The following is a 16,223-nucleotide window of genomic DNA, read 5'->3' as shown; positions in this document are numbered from 1 at the left end:
AACCAATATCATAACTGTAATGTTAATAATATAACTTCCATTTCAAAATGTTCAGTTTGACATAAATTAGTTGATCCAAAGATGAATACACCTCACATAAAAAAAACTATTACACCTAGTATTTTGTATGACCTCAATGATTTTTAAGGACAGCACTAAGATGTCTAGGCACGGAATAAATAAGTTTGCAACATATTGCAAAATCTATTTTTTTCCATTCATCAAGAATGACCTCTTTTAGAGCCTGGATGCTGGATGGAGAGTAATACTCAACTTGTCTCTTAAAAAGTGTTTGATTGGGTTCAGATCAGCAGACATACTTGGCCACTGAATCACTTTCAGACTGTTATTTAGAATTCAACAGTGGCCTAAGATGTGTGTTTTGGATCATTGTCATGTTGGAAAAGTGCACGTCTATCAAGGACATAAAGTGATGGTAGCATCTTCTCTTTCATTATAGAGCAGTACATTTGTAAATTGATGATAACATCAGTTAATTGTAGCTCCCCCAACACCAGCAGCACTCATACAGCCCCACATAAGGACACTGCCACCACTTTGATGCACTGTAGGCACCATGCATTTCGAAAAATTAATTTACAAAAATAAAAGGAATGTAAATGCTTGCCTCAGGCTTGCATGCTGCTTGTTATTTCTAACTAAAGAATGTTAAATCTACCTATACACATGAAAAATTCCCCAAACCAAAGATATCAGTGCCATTCCTGGTTCCCAACAGCTCTACGTCAATTTTGTTTTTGACAAAACAGAGAGCTTCCTGTGTTTGCACATGACTGATGTCATGTATGAAGGGGGTTTACTGGCTAATTTGAATAACTAATCCTGCCCCTTTTAGGTTTATGCAATTGTGGGGTTAAAAACTTGCATAATTAACTTTTGCCCTTATTCTCACTACCAACATCACAAGCGTCTTACTAAAATGTATGTCAGAACTTGCTCTAACCAGTGTGCATCTCAGTTTGTGGTACACCTTTTGCTCAAGATGCACCAAATGTGCACACCTCTTATAAATTTGGAACATTTTACTCCAGCATTTTTTTTTTAAGTAAGGTCAGCATATTGACTGGTCTTTAGGTTTTATTTTTTACAAAGCACAGTAGCTGCTTGACTATTGTCAATACTCCAAAGACATACTGATAGGAAATGTAGGTTGCAAGTCCCATTGGACACAGTGATGATGATGATAGTGATGACCATGCCTGGCTGTACAGTAGGTTCAGGGGTGAAAGACACTGATCAGTCTGGTCTATTAGACCTTTCAACATCTCTGCGGCGGTGTGCGTTTTGTCACCTAAGCAGATTAGCTTTAGCAGAGCCTGTTGCCGCTTGGCCGAGACAGTGCTGCAGTGCTTCCAACTGATGTTGACATTTTGGAGATGGAGGCGAAGGAGGTGCAGGAACTGCTGTAGATTTTGGCGGAAACCCTGATTGAACCAGGGCCCGCAATCCTCGGCGTCGGTAGCATGTGTTCCATCCCAGGTTTTGACCGGCTTCCACAGTTTTCACGCAGTGTGCTGTCATGGAAATGTAGCGTCCCTGGCCACAAACACTTGTCCATGTGTCCATGGTTAAGTGGACCTTCCCAGTAACAGCATTAGTCAGGGCACGGCTGATGTTATGGGACACGTGCTTGTGTAAGGCGGGGATGGCACACCGGGAGTAATAGTGTCGGCTTAGAACAGAGTACCGAGGGACAACCGCCGCCATGAGGTTGCGGAAAGCTTCCGTCTCTACAAGCCTAAATGGCCACATTTCCAGTGCAAGCAGTCTGGAAATGTGGTCGTTGAGTATTGTTACCTGTGGGTGGGTGGCTGCGTATTTACACTAGCGTTCCAATGTGTCCCGGACTGACTGGCGTGAGCGTGATTAGTGATCCCACTGTACCATTAACCGAGGAGTGCCTGGAGGGGCGTAACTAATAGGGTTGAGCGAGTATGTTCTGTCCGAGTATACTCGGGCCGAGCTCCGAGTATTTACAGCTGCTCGGTGATATGGTTGAATCGCTCCCGTGTGCATGATTTGCAACTGTTTGACAGCTTTATTACATGTGAGGAATGTGTAAGAAATAGACATTCCTCACATGTAATAAAACTGTCAAACAGTTGCAAATAATGCACACGGGAGCGATTCAACCATATCACCGAGCAGCTATAAATACTCGGAGCTCGACCCGAGCGTACTCGTCGAAAGGGTTAATAGAACATACTCGCTCAACACTAGTAACTAAGTATCAACCTGATCCGACCAAGGTCGCACGGCGGCTCAGTCGACTCCGTGAACCAGGGAGGAACCGAGCAGAGGAACCAGGTGCTACTCCAGGTCAGATCTCGGTCACAGCTGTTGACCCACACCGAGGAATGCAGGAACAGGCGGGTTAGACTGGCATATTGACAGGTGGGTACTGGCAGGCACGGCTGGTATGCAGACAGGTGGATATTGACAGGCACAGCTGGTATGCAGACAGCTGGGCACTGGCAGGCACGGCTGACATGCAGACAGGCGGGCACAGGCAGGTAGGAACGTAGGCAGGATAGGGACCAGTACAGACTGGGATACAGGAACAGAGCCGCAGGTGCGGTAGACAAGCAGAGCGGAGCAAAACTCGCAGGTGCGGTAGACAAGCAGAGCAAAGCAAAACCCGCAAGTGTGGTAGACAAGCAGAGAAGAGCAAAACCCGCAAGTGTGGTAGACAAGCAGAGCAGAGCAAAACCAGCAGGTGCGGTGAACAAGCAGAGCAGAGCAATGCCGCAGGTGCGGTGAACAAGCAGAGCACAGCAAAACCACAGGCGCGGTAAACAAGCAGAGCAGAGCAAAACCTGCAGATGCAGTGAACAAGCAGAGGAGAGCAAAACCCGCAGATGCGGTGAATAAGCAAAGCAGAGCAAAACCGCAGATGCGGTGAACAAGCAATGCAGAGCAAAACCCGCAGGTGTGGTGAACAAGCAAAGCAGAGCAAAACCGCAGATGCGGTGAACAAGCAAAGCAGAGCAAAACCGCAGGTGCGGCAAACAAGCAGAGCAAAGCAAAAACCCGCAGATGCGGTAGACAGGACAGGGCTCTGTTCACATGGAACAGACTGGAAAACACAAGAAGATAGCTGGAACACAGGAGTTAGATACAGAGGCAGGGAAACAGAACGAGCAGAACCAGATACACACAAGGTACTTGCAATGAAGTAGCGAGTGGACACAAAACTCACAAACAGAAGTACAGAGACAATGAGTTGGAGTTAGGTGCAGGTTCAGATGCTGCAGGAAAAAGGGAAGATACAGCCATAGAGACAAACAGGTAACGGACTAGGACACTGTTCAGACAGGATCTGAACCAGGAACAAGATACAGGAACGAGCCTGGGAACTCAGCCCCCAGGGTGGCAGAAACTGACTAGAAGTCACAGGTACAGGTAGCGGCCCTGGGTACTCAGCCCCCAGGGTGGCGGAAACAGACTAGAAGTCAGAGATACAGGTAGCGGCCCTGGGTACTCAGCCCCCAGGGTGGCGGAAACAGACTAGAAGTCAGAGATACAGGTAGCAGCCCTGGGTACTCAGCCCCCAGGGTGGCGGAAAGACTAGAGTCAGGACAGGACCTGGCAACTCACAGTTGCACAGAACACACTGTAAGAAAGTGTTGCTCAGGCCCCTCCTACTGGGTTTAAGTATCCAGTGACTCACAGCAATAGGCTGGGGACGCATTAGGACTGCGCACACTGTAGCTTTAAGAATCAGGAAGCAACAGCGCCGACGCCCTAAGCCAGCAGACAAGAGACATACAAACAGCAGGCACTGGAGCAAAGTGTGCAGCCTGGCCTGATAGGTAAGATTGCGGTCTTGCATGGTGGGAGATGGAAAGCCATGCAAGCACGCCGCCAGAGATGTTACACAATGACTGTGATAGGAACAACTAAACGCTGCGCTGGGACAAGGATGTGGACATGGTTGCTGATGGTGGTTGCAAGTGTGCAACGACAGGTGCAGGGTGGGAGGCATCTTCACCTGCGTCATGGACAGGGGATTTTCGAGCACGCACAAGCAGTGGTGTCACCCACAGACACTGTTTCGGGACCCTGGCGTTCGGCCCAACTAGTCGGGTGCTTTGCTCTCATGTGCCTGAGCATGCTGGTGGTGGTCAGGCTGGTAGTTGTACTGGCCCTGCTGATGCTGGCATGGCAGATGTTGCAAATGGCCTTTTTTTGGGTTAGCTGGACAGTTTTTAAAAAGCGCCAGACTCGGGAACACCTAACCATTGGACTGGCAACTTCCCTCGTGTTTGTGTTCTGGGGAACAGTTGCTCGCTTTGTGTCTCTGGCCACCCCAATGCCTCTTCCTGCCTATTGTGATGCTTTGGATCTCTCCTCCTCTGCTCTGCTGTCCTAGCTCTGTATGTCACCTTCCCTGGTTGGGTCACTGTCTTCATCATCTACCACCTCGTCTGCCACTTCCGCACCCTGGTCCTCTTCCTGTCTTAACAACATCACTTGTTGGCAATTGTGTCTCATCATCATCATCCACCTCTGGCGACAGTAATTGCAGTTTCCCAAAGTTGCCTTCTTGTGTGCGTGGCTGCTCAAATATTTGGGCAACGCATCCTGCGACCTCCTTATGTCCCGCTTGAAAAGGGCAGGGCGAGAGGCCAGAATCTGTAAATGGAAAAGCGACCAGCTCTTCGGAGTGTCCAAATGTGGGATCACTTGTCTCCAGGTACTCGGTGGGAGGAAGGAGGATCAGGGTGAGGATTATGTGGACTCACGACTACTGAGACTGGTCCGTGTAGAAGACAGGGTGGTGCTGGCAAACTGACTGTAAGCTGTAACGGGTCTGGGGGCGGTCCTTGTAAGGAAGCGGGTGGCTCCCAGGGAAGACGGGCAGGTAGTCACGGCAAGTGACTGGGACAGTCTCTGGGTAGAAGGGCAGGTAGTCACGGCAAGTGACAGGGACAGTCTCTGGGTAGAAGGACAGCAGGCACGTGGCTGGTGAGAGCTCCCAGGAGAGCGGGCGAGAGTCTTTGGACAGGCAGGTGGTCACGGCAAGTGACGGCAGAGCCTCCAGGTAGGCTAGCAGGCAGGTAGCCGGTGAGCGCTCCCAGGTGAGCGGGCAAGAGTCTCTGGACGGGCAGGTGGTCACGGCAAGTGACGGCAGAGCCTCCAAGTAGGCTAGCAGACAGGTAGCAGGTGAGCGCTCCCAGGTGAGCAGGCAAGAGTCCCTGGACAGGCAGGTGGTCACGGCAAGTGACGGCAGAGCCTCCAGGTAGGCTAGCAGACAGGTAGCAGGTGAGCGCTCCCAGGTGAGCAGGCAAGAGTCTCTGGACAGGCAGGTGGTCACGGCAAGTGACGGCGGAGCCTCCAGGTAGGCTAGCAGGCAGGTAGCAGATGAGCGCTCCCAGGTGAGCGGGCAGGCTGGTCCATAGACAGACTGACAGGTGTCGGAAGGCAGACCGTCGGACCGCAGGCTTGCAAGCAGGTAAACGGATATCAGGCAGGAATCTGGCAGGTAACTGGTAACGGGACCTGAGGGCTGAAGCAAAGTGAAGGCTTTGCAACAACATTGCTCGGGCACCTCCATTTTGGAGGAGGTGCCTTATATATGGTGAAGTCCTCCGGCCATTGGCCGGGGACTCCTTAGGACGGCGCGCGCGGTCCCTATAAGAGAGGGAAGCGCGCGCGCCCTAAGCACCATGGCCGGGAAGCAGCGCACGCTGCCAGCAGGGCGGGAGGAAGACGCCGGGCACGAAGCGGAGAGGTGAGGGGAACAGCGTCCCTGCCTAGCAGGAGGCAGGGACGCCGACGCTACAGTACCCCCCCCTTTAGGCCCCCCCTTTTTTAGGCCAGAGAGAAATTTATCAAGGATGAGAGGGGCATGGATGTTCTCCCGAGGCTCCCATGTTCTCTCCTCAGGACCAAACCCCTTCCAATCTACCAGAAAAAAGGTTTTTCCTCTTACCCTTTTGGTGGCCAGAATGTTCTCTACCTCAAACTCGTTCTCAGCGGAAACCGGAGCAGGAGGCGTACCTGTAGACTTGGAAAAAGAGTTAAGTACCACGGGTTTGAGGAGAGATACATGGAAGGAGTTAGGGATCCGTAGGTTGGCCGGGAGTTTCAATTTATAGGCCACCAGATTGATCTGTTTGATAACTTCCAGTGGGCCGATGAACCGAGGCCCTAACTTGTAGGAAGGAACCTTGAGCCGGACATACTTGGACGAGAGCCAGACTTTATCTCCAGGACGGAATTGTGGAGGATCCAGGCGTTTTTTGTCAGCGTGTTTTTTCATCCGCTCGGACGACTGAAGGAGTGCGGATCGGGTACTCTCCCAAATGGAGGAGAATTCGCTAACGAGAGATTCCGCAGCCGGATTGTCCACCGAGGTGGAGACGGGAAACGGGATCCGAGGATGCTGACCGAAGACTACAAAAAACGGGGATTTGGAGGAAGATTCGCTCTCGTGATTTTTGTAAGAGAACTCGGCCCATGGTAGGAGATCCACCCAGTCCGAATGGTGAGCATTAACGAAGTGCCGGAGGTAACTGGTCAGGTTCTGATTGATCTGCTCCACTTGACCATTGGACTGTGGATGGTAAGCGGAGAAGTCCAGAGTGACGTCAAGCAACTTACATGTGGCTCTCCAGAAGCGTGAGGTAAACTGAACCCCACGATCTGACACGATGTGGAGGGGCAGGCCATGGAGACGGAAGATGTGGCGGATAAAGTCTTTAGCCAGTTCGGGTGCAGACGGGAGGCCCGGCAGGGGAATGAAGTGCGCCATCTTGGAAAAGCGATCAGCGACCACCCAAATGACCGTACAACCGGCAGAGACAGGGAGATCCGTTATAAAGTCCATAGCTATATGCTGCCACGGGGCAGCAGGTACTGGAAGAGGAAGGAGGCGACCGACTGGCAGGTGTCTCGGAACTTTGTTGCGGGCGCAAGACACACAGGCAGAAACAAAGTCTATTACATCCTTGTGCAGGGTAGGCCACCAGTAATGCCGGGTAATGAGCTGGAGGGTCTTTTTCTGACCCCAGTGTAGGACCCTCCTCCGATCAGGTACAGTTACGAACGTCTTACCGGGAGGGAGACGATTTAGATTCACGGGGGCCACTTGCATTACTCTGGCGGGATCAATGATGTGCTTAGGTTCCTCCTCTAGATCAGATACCAGGAAGGATCGGGACAAGGCGTGAGCTTTGATGTTTTTGTCTGCCGGGCGAAAATGAAGAACAAAATCAAAGCGGGCAAAAAACAAGGACCACGGGGCTTGGCGCGGGTTAAGTCTCTGGGCGCGCTGAAGGTAAGCCAAGTTCTTGTGATACGTGTAAATTATTACCGGGTGAAGAGCCCCCTCGAGCAGGTAACGCCACTCCTCCAGTGCCAGCTTAATGGCTAACAATTCTCGGTCTCCAATATTGCGCTCAGAAGAGGAGAAGAGTTTGGAGAAAAAACCGCAGGTTACCATTCTTCCGGAAGATGACTTTTGGGTAAGTACCGCCCCGACTCCGGAGGAGGAAGCGTCAACTTCTAGGAAGAATTGTTTGTTGCCGTCCGGACGATGCAGCACCGGGGCGGAGGAGAAAGCCTGTTTTAAGGAAAGAAAGGCCTCCTCAGCTTCGGGCGGCCATCTTCTGGGATTAGTGCCCTTACGGGTGAGCGCAGAGATAGGGGCAGTCCGGGAAGAGAAGTGCGGTATGAAGAGGCGGTAATAGTTGGCGAAGCCCAGGAACCGCTGAATAGCCTTCAACCCCTCCGGTCGGGGCCACTTTTGGATGGCAGACAGTTTCTCAGGATCCATTTGTAGGCCGGTCTGAGAGATTATGTAGCCCAGAAATGGAAGAGAGGTCTGTTCAAAGATGCACTTCTCATATTTAGCGTAGAGGTGATTCTGCCTGAGCCTGAGCAGGACCTGACGAACATCCCTCCGGATGTGAGTAGGAAGGTCCGGAGAGAAGACCAAGATGTCGTCCAGGTACACCACCACGCAGGAGTAGAGAAGGTCACGGAAGATGTCATTGACCAACTCTTGAAAGACGGCAGGAGCGTTACAGAGACCGAAGGGCATTACACTGACTGGTGTCGGAAGGCAGACCGTCGGACCGCAGGCTTGCAAGCAGGTAAACGGATATCAGGCAGGAATCTGGCAGGTGACTGGCAGGTAACTGGTAACGGGACCTGAGGGCTGAAGCAGAGTGAAGGCTTTGCAACAACATTGCTCGGGCACCTCCATTTTGAAGGAGGTGCCTTATATATGGTGAAGTCCTCCGGCCATTGGCCGGGGACTCCTTAGGACGGCGCGCGCGGCCCCTTTAAGAGAGGGGAAGCGTGCGCGCGCACGCGCCCTAAGCACCGTGGCCGGGAAGCAGCGCGCGCTGCCAGCAGGGCGGGAGGAAGACGCCGGGCACGAAGTGGAGAGGTGAGAGGAACAGCGTCCCTGCCTAGCAGGAGGCAGGGACGCCGATGCTACATAAGCATTATCTGCTATCCACCCAACAACCTTTTCACACTGGTTTGGCTTCTAAAGTTGTGTTCCGCACCCCCCTAAAAAGTGGGACAGGAAACTAGGTCAATATGATGTGTGTGTTTGTTGTGCTCCCGCAGCAGGCACAGTTTCACCTTGCCCACGGCCTCAGCCTCTGTGCTCGCTATCAGCATCAGGTCCACTTCCCCGTCCCTTACCACGCACATTGCCCATTTTAAATTACGTATGATATTTCCCTGCTGAAAAAACTTTGCAGTACTTTTATAGCAGTGAAATTTTCTTGCCTGGACTTGTTACTGTTATGATCTGCTACAGGGACTAAGGAAAGACAGGAGAACTGTCCCTACAATAGAACTAAACTAGATCCCTACGATGTAACGGGTAACCTGATCCTGCGATCAGACCCGCTAAAGTCCTCAGCTAGTCTGAACGAAGACCTATAGATGTGAGGGAGGGATCCCTACAAGAACTAGGGACTGGGATAAGTTGGACACCTCCTAGCAGAAATAGTAGCAGTCAAAGACAAACACACAACAAAAAGCATAGAGGTCAGAAGACCTAGCAAAACTAACAGAGAACGGCAACAGAGCACCAAGCTAGCTCAAGAGTAGTAAATACAATGAAGTCCAGCAAGACCAGGAGGGCGGAGCCGGATTAAATAGGCAAAAATGGTCATGTGACCAGCAAACTAAAAAAAACCTAACAGGAGAGTTCTAACAGTACCCCCTCTTCTAAGAGGATCCTCCGGATCCCCTAGGCCCAGGCTTACCAGGAAACCTCCTGTGAAACGCTCTGACAAGTCTGGAAGCAGAAACATCATCCGCCCTCACCCATGAGTTATCCTCAGGTCCGAAACCCTTCCAAGCGACGAGATACTGAAAACTCCCTCTATACCGTCTAGAATTTAGGATGCGGGAAATTTCATATTCCCCGTCCTCCACCACCGGAGGAACAGTGGCAGAGGCGTCACCATCAGACACATCAGCTTTTTTCAACAGAGAAACATGAAACACCGGGTTAATCTTCCAGGACGTAGGAACCTCCAACCTAACAGCAGATTGGTTAACTATCTGAAGCACCTTAAAGGGCCCTATGAACTTGGGACCCAATTTTTTAGAAGGAATCCTCAATCGCAGATTCTTAGAGGACAACCAAACCATGTCACCAACAGCAAACAAAACCTCTTGCCGTTTCCTATCAAAGTACCTCTTAGATTTTTTGTTAGCCTCCTGAAGATTACCACGCACATCCGTCCAAACTCTCTCCAAATCACCGGAAAAACTCTCCTCCTCAAGCACAGCCGAAACCAATTTGGAGAATGACCTAAAAGACGGATGTCTCCCAGAACAACAAAAAAAAGGCGAACACCCAGCAGAAGAGGATGTATGGTTGTTAAGAGCAAATTCAGCAAGTGGCAGAAACTCAGACCACCCCTCTTGATTGTCTGCCATAAAACAACGCAAGAACTGCTCAACATCCTGGTTCTTCCTTTCTGTCTGGCCATTAGACTCAGGATGATATCCAGATGAAAACGACAAATGAACTCCCAACCTGTCACAAAAGGCACGCCAAAAACGAGCCACGAACTGAGGTCCCCTATCAGAAACAATGTCAGTAGGAACACCATGTAGTCTGACAATTTCCTTGACAAAGGCCTTAGCGAGTGTCTTAGCGCAAGGCAGTTTGATGAAGGGAACCAAGTGACACATCTTGCTAAAACGGTCCACGACCACCCAGATGACCGTGAAACCTTCAGAGGGGGGAAGGTCAGTAATAAAGTCCATAGCCAGATGTGTCCAAGGTGCACTAGGAACCTCCAGAGGGCAAAGCAACCCCGCAGCAGGAGCATGCGAAGACTTGGATCTAGCACACACAGTACATTGGCGCACCCACTTAATGACTTCCTTCTGCCATCCAGGCCACCAAAACTGCGACCCACAAGTCTCTTGGTCTCAGAAATTCCTGGATGACCTGCCAACCGAGACTCATGACACTCAACAAACAAATCTCTCCTAAAGGTCCTAGGCACAAACAACCTCCCATGGGGAGTGTTAGATGGGACATTCTCCTGAACTTTAAGAATCTCATCCTCCAAAACGGAGTCCAAAGCAGCAATCACAACACCTTCTTGTAAAATGCTCTCCTCTTCCTCCTCAACACCGACCATGGGAGAAAAGCTGCGAGACAAAGCATCCGCTTTAACATTCTTGGTACCCGGGATGTAAGTAACGGAAAAATTAAACCGCGAGAAAAAAAGTGCCCACCTAGCCTGACGGGCATTCAAGCGCTTGGCAGCATCAAGATAGATCAGATTTTTATGATCAGTGAAAACCTGAATGGGAAATTCAGCACCTTCCAAGAGGTGACGCCAGTGTTCAAATGCGAGTTTAATCGCCAGCAATTCCCGATTACCAATATCGTAATTAAGTTTAGTCTCAGAAAATTTTTTTGAAAAAAAGGCACAGGGATGTACTCCATCCTTGTTTTCCTGAGACAACACCGCACCGACCCCCACCGAAGAAGCATCAACCTCAACCAAAAACGGCTTAGTCACATCAGGCTGCATAAGGATGGGAGCAGAGGTGAACCTCTCCTTTAGAAACACAAAAGCTTCAATGGCCTCAGAAGTCCACTGAACCACATTAGCACCTTTCCTGGTGAGATCGGTCAGCGGTTTGACAATAATAGAAAATTTTTTTATGAATTTTCTGTAATAATTGGCGAAACCCAAAAACCTCTGTATCGATTTCAAACCAATAGGCCTAGGCCATTCCTGCACAGCTTGAACTTTAACCGGGTCCATCTCAAAACCTTCACTGGAGATAATGTAGCCCAAAAAACTAATTCTCTGTACAGCGAACTCACATTTCTCCAGCTTAGCAAAAAGCGAATTGTCCATTAATAACTGTAATACCTCACGTACGCTCCGCCAATGAGACTCCAGATCAGGCGAATAAATCAGAATGTCATCCAAATACACAACCACATTTTTGCCGATTAAAGGTCTAAGGATGTCATTAATAAGATTCTGAAAAAATGCTGGAGCATTGGTAAGACCAAAAGGCATAACCAGATTCTCAAAATGACCCACAGGAGTGTTAAAAGCAGTCTTCCATTCATCACCCTCCTTCATGCACAACAAATTGTATGCCCCCCGGAGATCAATTTTAGAGAACCACTTGGCCCCCACTAACTGGTTAAATAAATCAGGAATCAATGGCAGTGGGTAAGGATTGCGTACAGTAATTTTATTAATCTGACGAAAGTCCAGACAAGGACGTAAACCGCCATCTTTTTTTTCTACAAAAAAAAATCCAACAGCCACAGGAGACTTGGAAGGCCTAATGTGACCGGCGGCCAAGCTTGTCTGTATGTATTCCTCCAAAGCCTTTCTCTCAGGAATAGTAAGATTAAATAAACGACTTTTAGGAAGAGTCGCTCCAGGGACAAATTCAATGGTACAATCATAGTCTCTATGGGGAGGCAAAATTTGTGACTCCTCCTCAGAAAAAACTCTCCAAAAATCCTGAATAGGTACAGGCAATTCCCCTTTATCCACAGTAGCAATACGTCCGTTACAACACTTGTCATAACACTTAGGGCTCCAGGACTTAATTTCATTGGTAGACCAATCCAGTACAGGATTGTGCAATTTTAACCAGGGTAACCCCAATATTACTGGAGAAGGCAAATTATCCAATACCACCAAATCCAAATTTTCTTGGTGAATACCATTAATAGTGAGGGGAAATTCACAGACCTTATGAGTAACACTCTTCAAGGGAGAGCCATCAACAGAAACCACAGCAATAGGGGATGACAAAGTTTTAGGTTCTAATCTAAGTTTTTCCAAGAATCCCCCATTAATCACATTCAGAGTAGAACCACAATCCACAAATACCCGAAATTCAATTAATTCATCCCGAGCAGCAGTAGTGGCAGATAGGAATACTCCCTTAGAATTTAAACAGGCAATACGGGCATAACTGACCATTTTTTTTTCTTTCTTCATACGAAGCACACAATTCTTAATAAAATGACCAGAATTTCCGCAATAGAAGCACAAGCCTTCAGAAAGCCTGCGATCTTTTTCCTGAGAGCGGGGTGCCATCGCCCCAATCTCCATCGGCTCTCCATTGTCAGCACAGACCCTCTCAAGACTCGGAGCTGACATAGCAGAGGATTTGCTCTCATTAACCCTTGCACGCAGTCTCCTGTCCACCCGTATAGCTAATTGCATAGCCTTCTGCAAGTTTCCAGGTGTGGGATAAGCAATCAGTAAATCCTTAACCCTTTCACCTAGTCCTGCAAGAAACAAGCTTTTCAAAGCTGAATCGTTCCACCCCACCTGGGCAGACCACCGACGGAAGTGAGAACAATATTTTTCCACATTACCTGATCCCTGCCTCAAACGTCTCAATTCAGACTCAGCAGATGAGACACGATCAGGATCATCATACAACAAACCCAAAGCAGAAAAAAAACTATCCACTGATCTAAAGCACGGATCACTAGGTTGGAGAGAGAAGGCCCATCCCTGAGGATCTTTGCGCAAAAGTGACATTATGAACCCTATGCGCTGTGATTCATCACCAGAGGATCCGGGTCTCAAACGAAAATACAATAAACAAGCATTTTTTAAAAAAAAAAAAAAATCTTGTTGTTCGCCAAAAAATAAATCAGGAAGACGTACCTTTGGTTCCACAAAATCTGCTCCAGAACAGCTACTCACGTGTTGTTGGAGCTTGGCCACCTCCACAGAGAGTCCCTGCAAGCGTTGAGCCAAATCTTGAACCGAGACCATGATGGAAAACTGGAGGTCTTTCCTTAGAAAATTTTTTTTTTTTTTTCTTTTAGGGCTGGACTTACTGTTATGATCTGCTACAGGGACTAAGGAAAGACAGGAGAACTGTCCCTACAATAGAACTAAACTAGATCCCTACGATGTAACGGGTAACCTGATCCTGCGATCAGACCCGCTAAAGTCCTCGGCTAGTCTGAACGAAGACCTATAGATGTGAGGGAGGGATCCCTACAAGAACTAGGGACTGGGATAAGTTGGACACCTCCTAGCAGAAATAGTAGCAGTCAAAGACAAACACACAACAAAAAGCATAGAGGTCAGAAGACCTAGCAAAACTAACAGAGAACGGCAACAGAGCACCAAGCTAGCTCAAGAGTAGTAAATACAATGAAGTCCAGCAAGACCAGGAGGGCGGAGCCGGATTAAATAGGCAAAAATGGTCATGTGACCAGCAAACTAAAAAAAAACTAACAGGAGAGTTCTAACAGTTACACTGCAATAGCAATATTGCGATGTCTGGATTTATGTTTTCAACACACAACTGGCGCAGTTTAAATAGCGTAGAATTTTTTGATGCTGAGAAAACTTTGCAGTATTTGTATAGCAGCAAATTTAGCACACCTCAGATGGAACTTTTTCACTGCTTGCACTATATAGCGATGCTATTGCAACCAACCAAGTGTGCCTGTATGCTTTTAACGCACAAATGGAGCAATATAAATGGCGTATAATATCTGTCTTCACAACAGTTGCAGGATTAAGAGCAAAAAGAATATTTGTAGCCCTGAGAAGGGCTATTGATATGAGTTCCAACAGCAGAAATGACGTGCAATGAACCGTATCCTGTCCTACACTATTATTCCACAATCTCTCCCTAACTACTGCTAACAGCAGTGTATTAATATTCATTAGAATGAGCCCTAATAAGGGCTGTTGTTGCAGATTACAGAAATAAAAGTGGTGTGGAATCCTTGTCTATATGCAGCTAAAATTCTCTCCCTCGCTCAGCAGCAGCAGCTCTCCCTATTCTGCCTGTTTCCAGACTGTGATGAGCATAGGGTCCCGGGTCTTATATAGACATGATGATGCTATGCGGCCAGCCGATCACAGTATTGCCACTACCAGCATGGCTACCGTATTACAGTGAATGGCTGGCAATCCCTTCATATTTATTGGCTGTTTAAAAAGCGCTAAACATGTGGGGCAGGGACTTGAGCTTCCGGCCAAGCTGTAATAAAATACTCGCCAAGTAACGAGAATCTCGAGCACAGTGATGCTCAGACGAGTAAGGAGTAGTGACGAGCACGCTCGCTCATCACTAATATTTGCCCATAGTGAACCAAGAGAATATTTTACGTCAAATTCTAGACAATGGTTGTAGATGTGTAGCCAGAAGAGGCATGTCACTAGGTAATAAGCCATCTTCCAGTATGGTTAAATCGTCTCAATCCCCGCATTCATGGATTTCAAGTAAAGGTTGTTATAAATGTGCCTGTTATCGTTGCAATGTCTGCGTGTTTTCCTCAAATAAGAAAAAAACTTTTTATTACCCACAAGGCAAAGCACACGCTATTAATTAGTTCATCAATTGTGATTCTGATCACATTGTCTATTGCATAGAATGTCGTTCTTGCAACCTTAGGTATATTGCTTGTACAATTAGGAAACTTAAAAAAAAGGATTGCTTAACACATTGCCAATATAAAAAATAATAACAGCACATATTCTGGGGCAGTCAAGCATTTCACTTCTGTACACAAAGGAGACTTATCTCAATTCTCCTTCTTTGGGGTGGAAAAGGTTAAGTGTCCAATCCATGGTGGAAATTGGCAAAGACAATTGACTTTGAAATCCTCCACTTGGACACAAAACACCCCAAAGGTATGAACTACAGGAATGATTTATTCTATGTTTATTAATTATCATGGATTGATCAGTCATTACCCAGTATATTTGATTGGAGAATATTTTGTTTTTTCCTTCATTTGATGTCAGCAGACACACGGCACAGCTTTTGTCTGCATAATGTAATTAGTGTTTGATCTTCAACTATTGGTTCCCCTTGTATATATACAGTAATCATGTCATTTATTCTTTGCAACTTATCGTATGACTAAGGGCACATTGCGTGCCAGAAACGGGTCAGGTGTTGTTTTTAATCGATCTTCAATAAAGCACAATTTTTACTATCTGCATAGTCGTGCTGGATCGAATTATGCCCCTCTCCCTCCACTTTTCTACACAGCTGCTTTCATCAGTGGAATTGTCACCCTCCAGAGTATTCCAACCACAAACAACGATTACAACGTCGTGGTGAGCTATACCAAACTTTACTAATTTCTGCTCATGACGTGCTATGCCCGTCATTGGACGTAAAGGGGTCAACAACACAAATAAAACTGACTTACATGTAGTGGAAAGTTAAGTTATTAAAAATTACATCTACAATCTATCTAATTTACAAGGGCTCATAAAATAGAGGGGAATATTGTAGCCAGGAGGGGTATAGTTTGGCCTAGGCCATTTTACACCTCCGGTTATAGTTTGGCCTAGGACAGTTTATCCCCCAGTGTATACTCTGGCCTGGGCCAAACTATAATAATAATAATTTTTATTTATATAGCGCCAACATATTCCGCAGCACTTTACAATTAAACGGGGACATGTACAGACAATAAATTCAATACAAGGTGAGACAGTTTAAACAGTTACATCAGGAGTGAGGTCCCTGCTCGCAAGCTTACATTCTACAAGGAAATGGGGAGACACAATCGGTGGAAAGGGCTGGTTATTTCAGGTCTGGCAATTATAATAAGTCGGGATTATCATACAAAGCTGTATGATCCGGTCATCAGCCTGTATGTTCAAGTGCAATACTCAATTACCGAGTGCAGTTATCGTGTGCATGGAGGGTGTAGAGACAGATGAACAGTA

This window comes from Phyllobates terribilis, unplaced genomic scaffold, assembly GCF_046119375.1.
Source record: "Phyllobates terribilis strain yellow unplaced genomic scaffold, ASM4611937v1 Scaffold_9__5_contigs__length_417890890, whole genome shotgun sequence".
NCBI lineage: Eukaryota > Metazoa > Chordata > Amphibia > Anura > Dendrobatidae > Phyllobates > Phyllobates terribilis.
Note: the sequence above shows the minus strand (reverse complement) of the source record.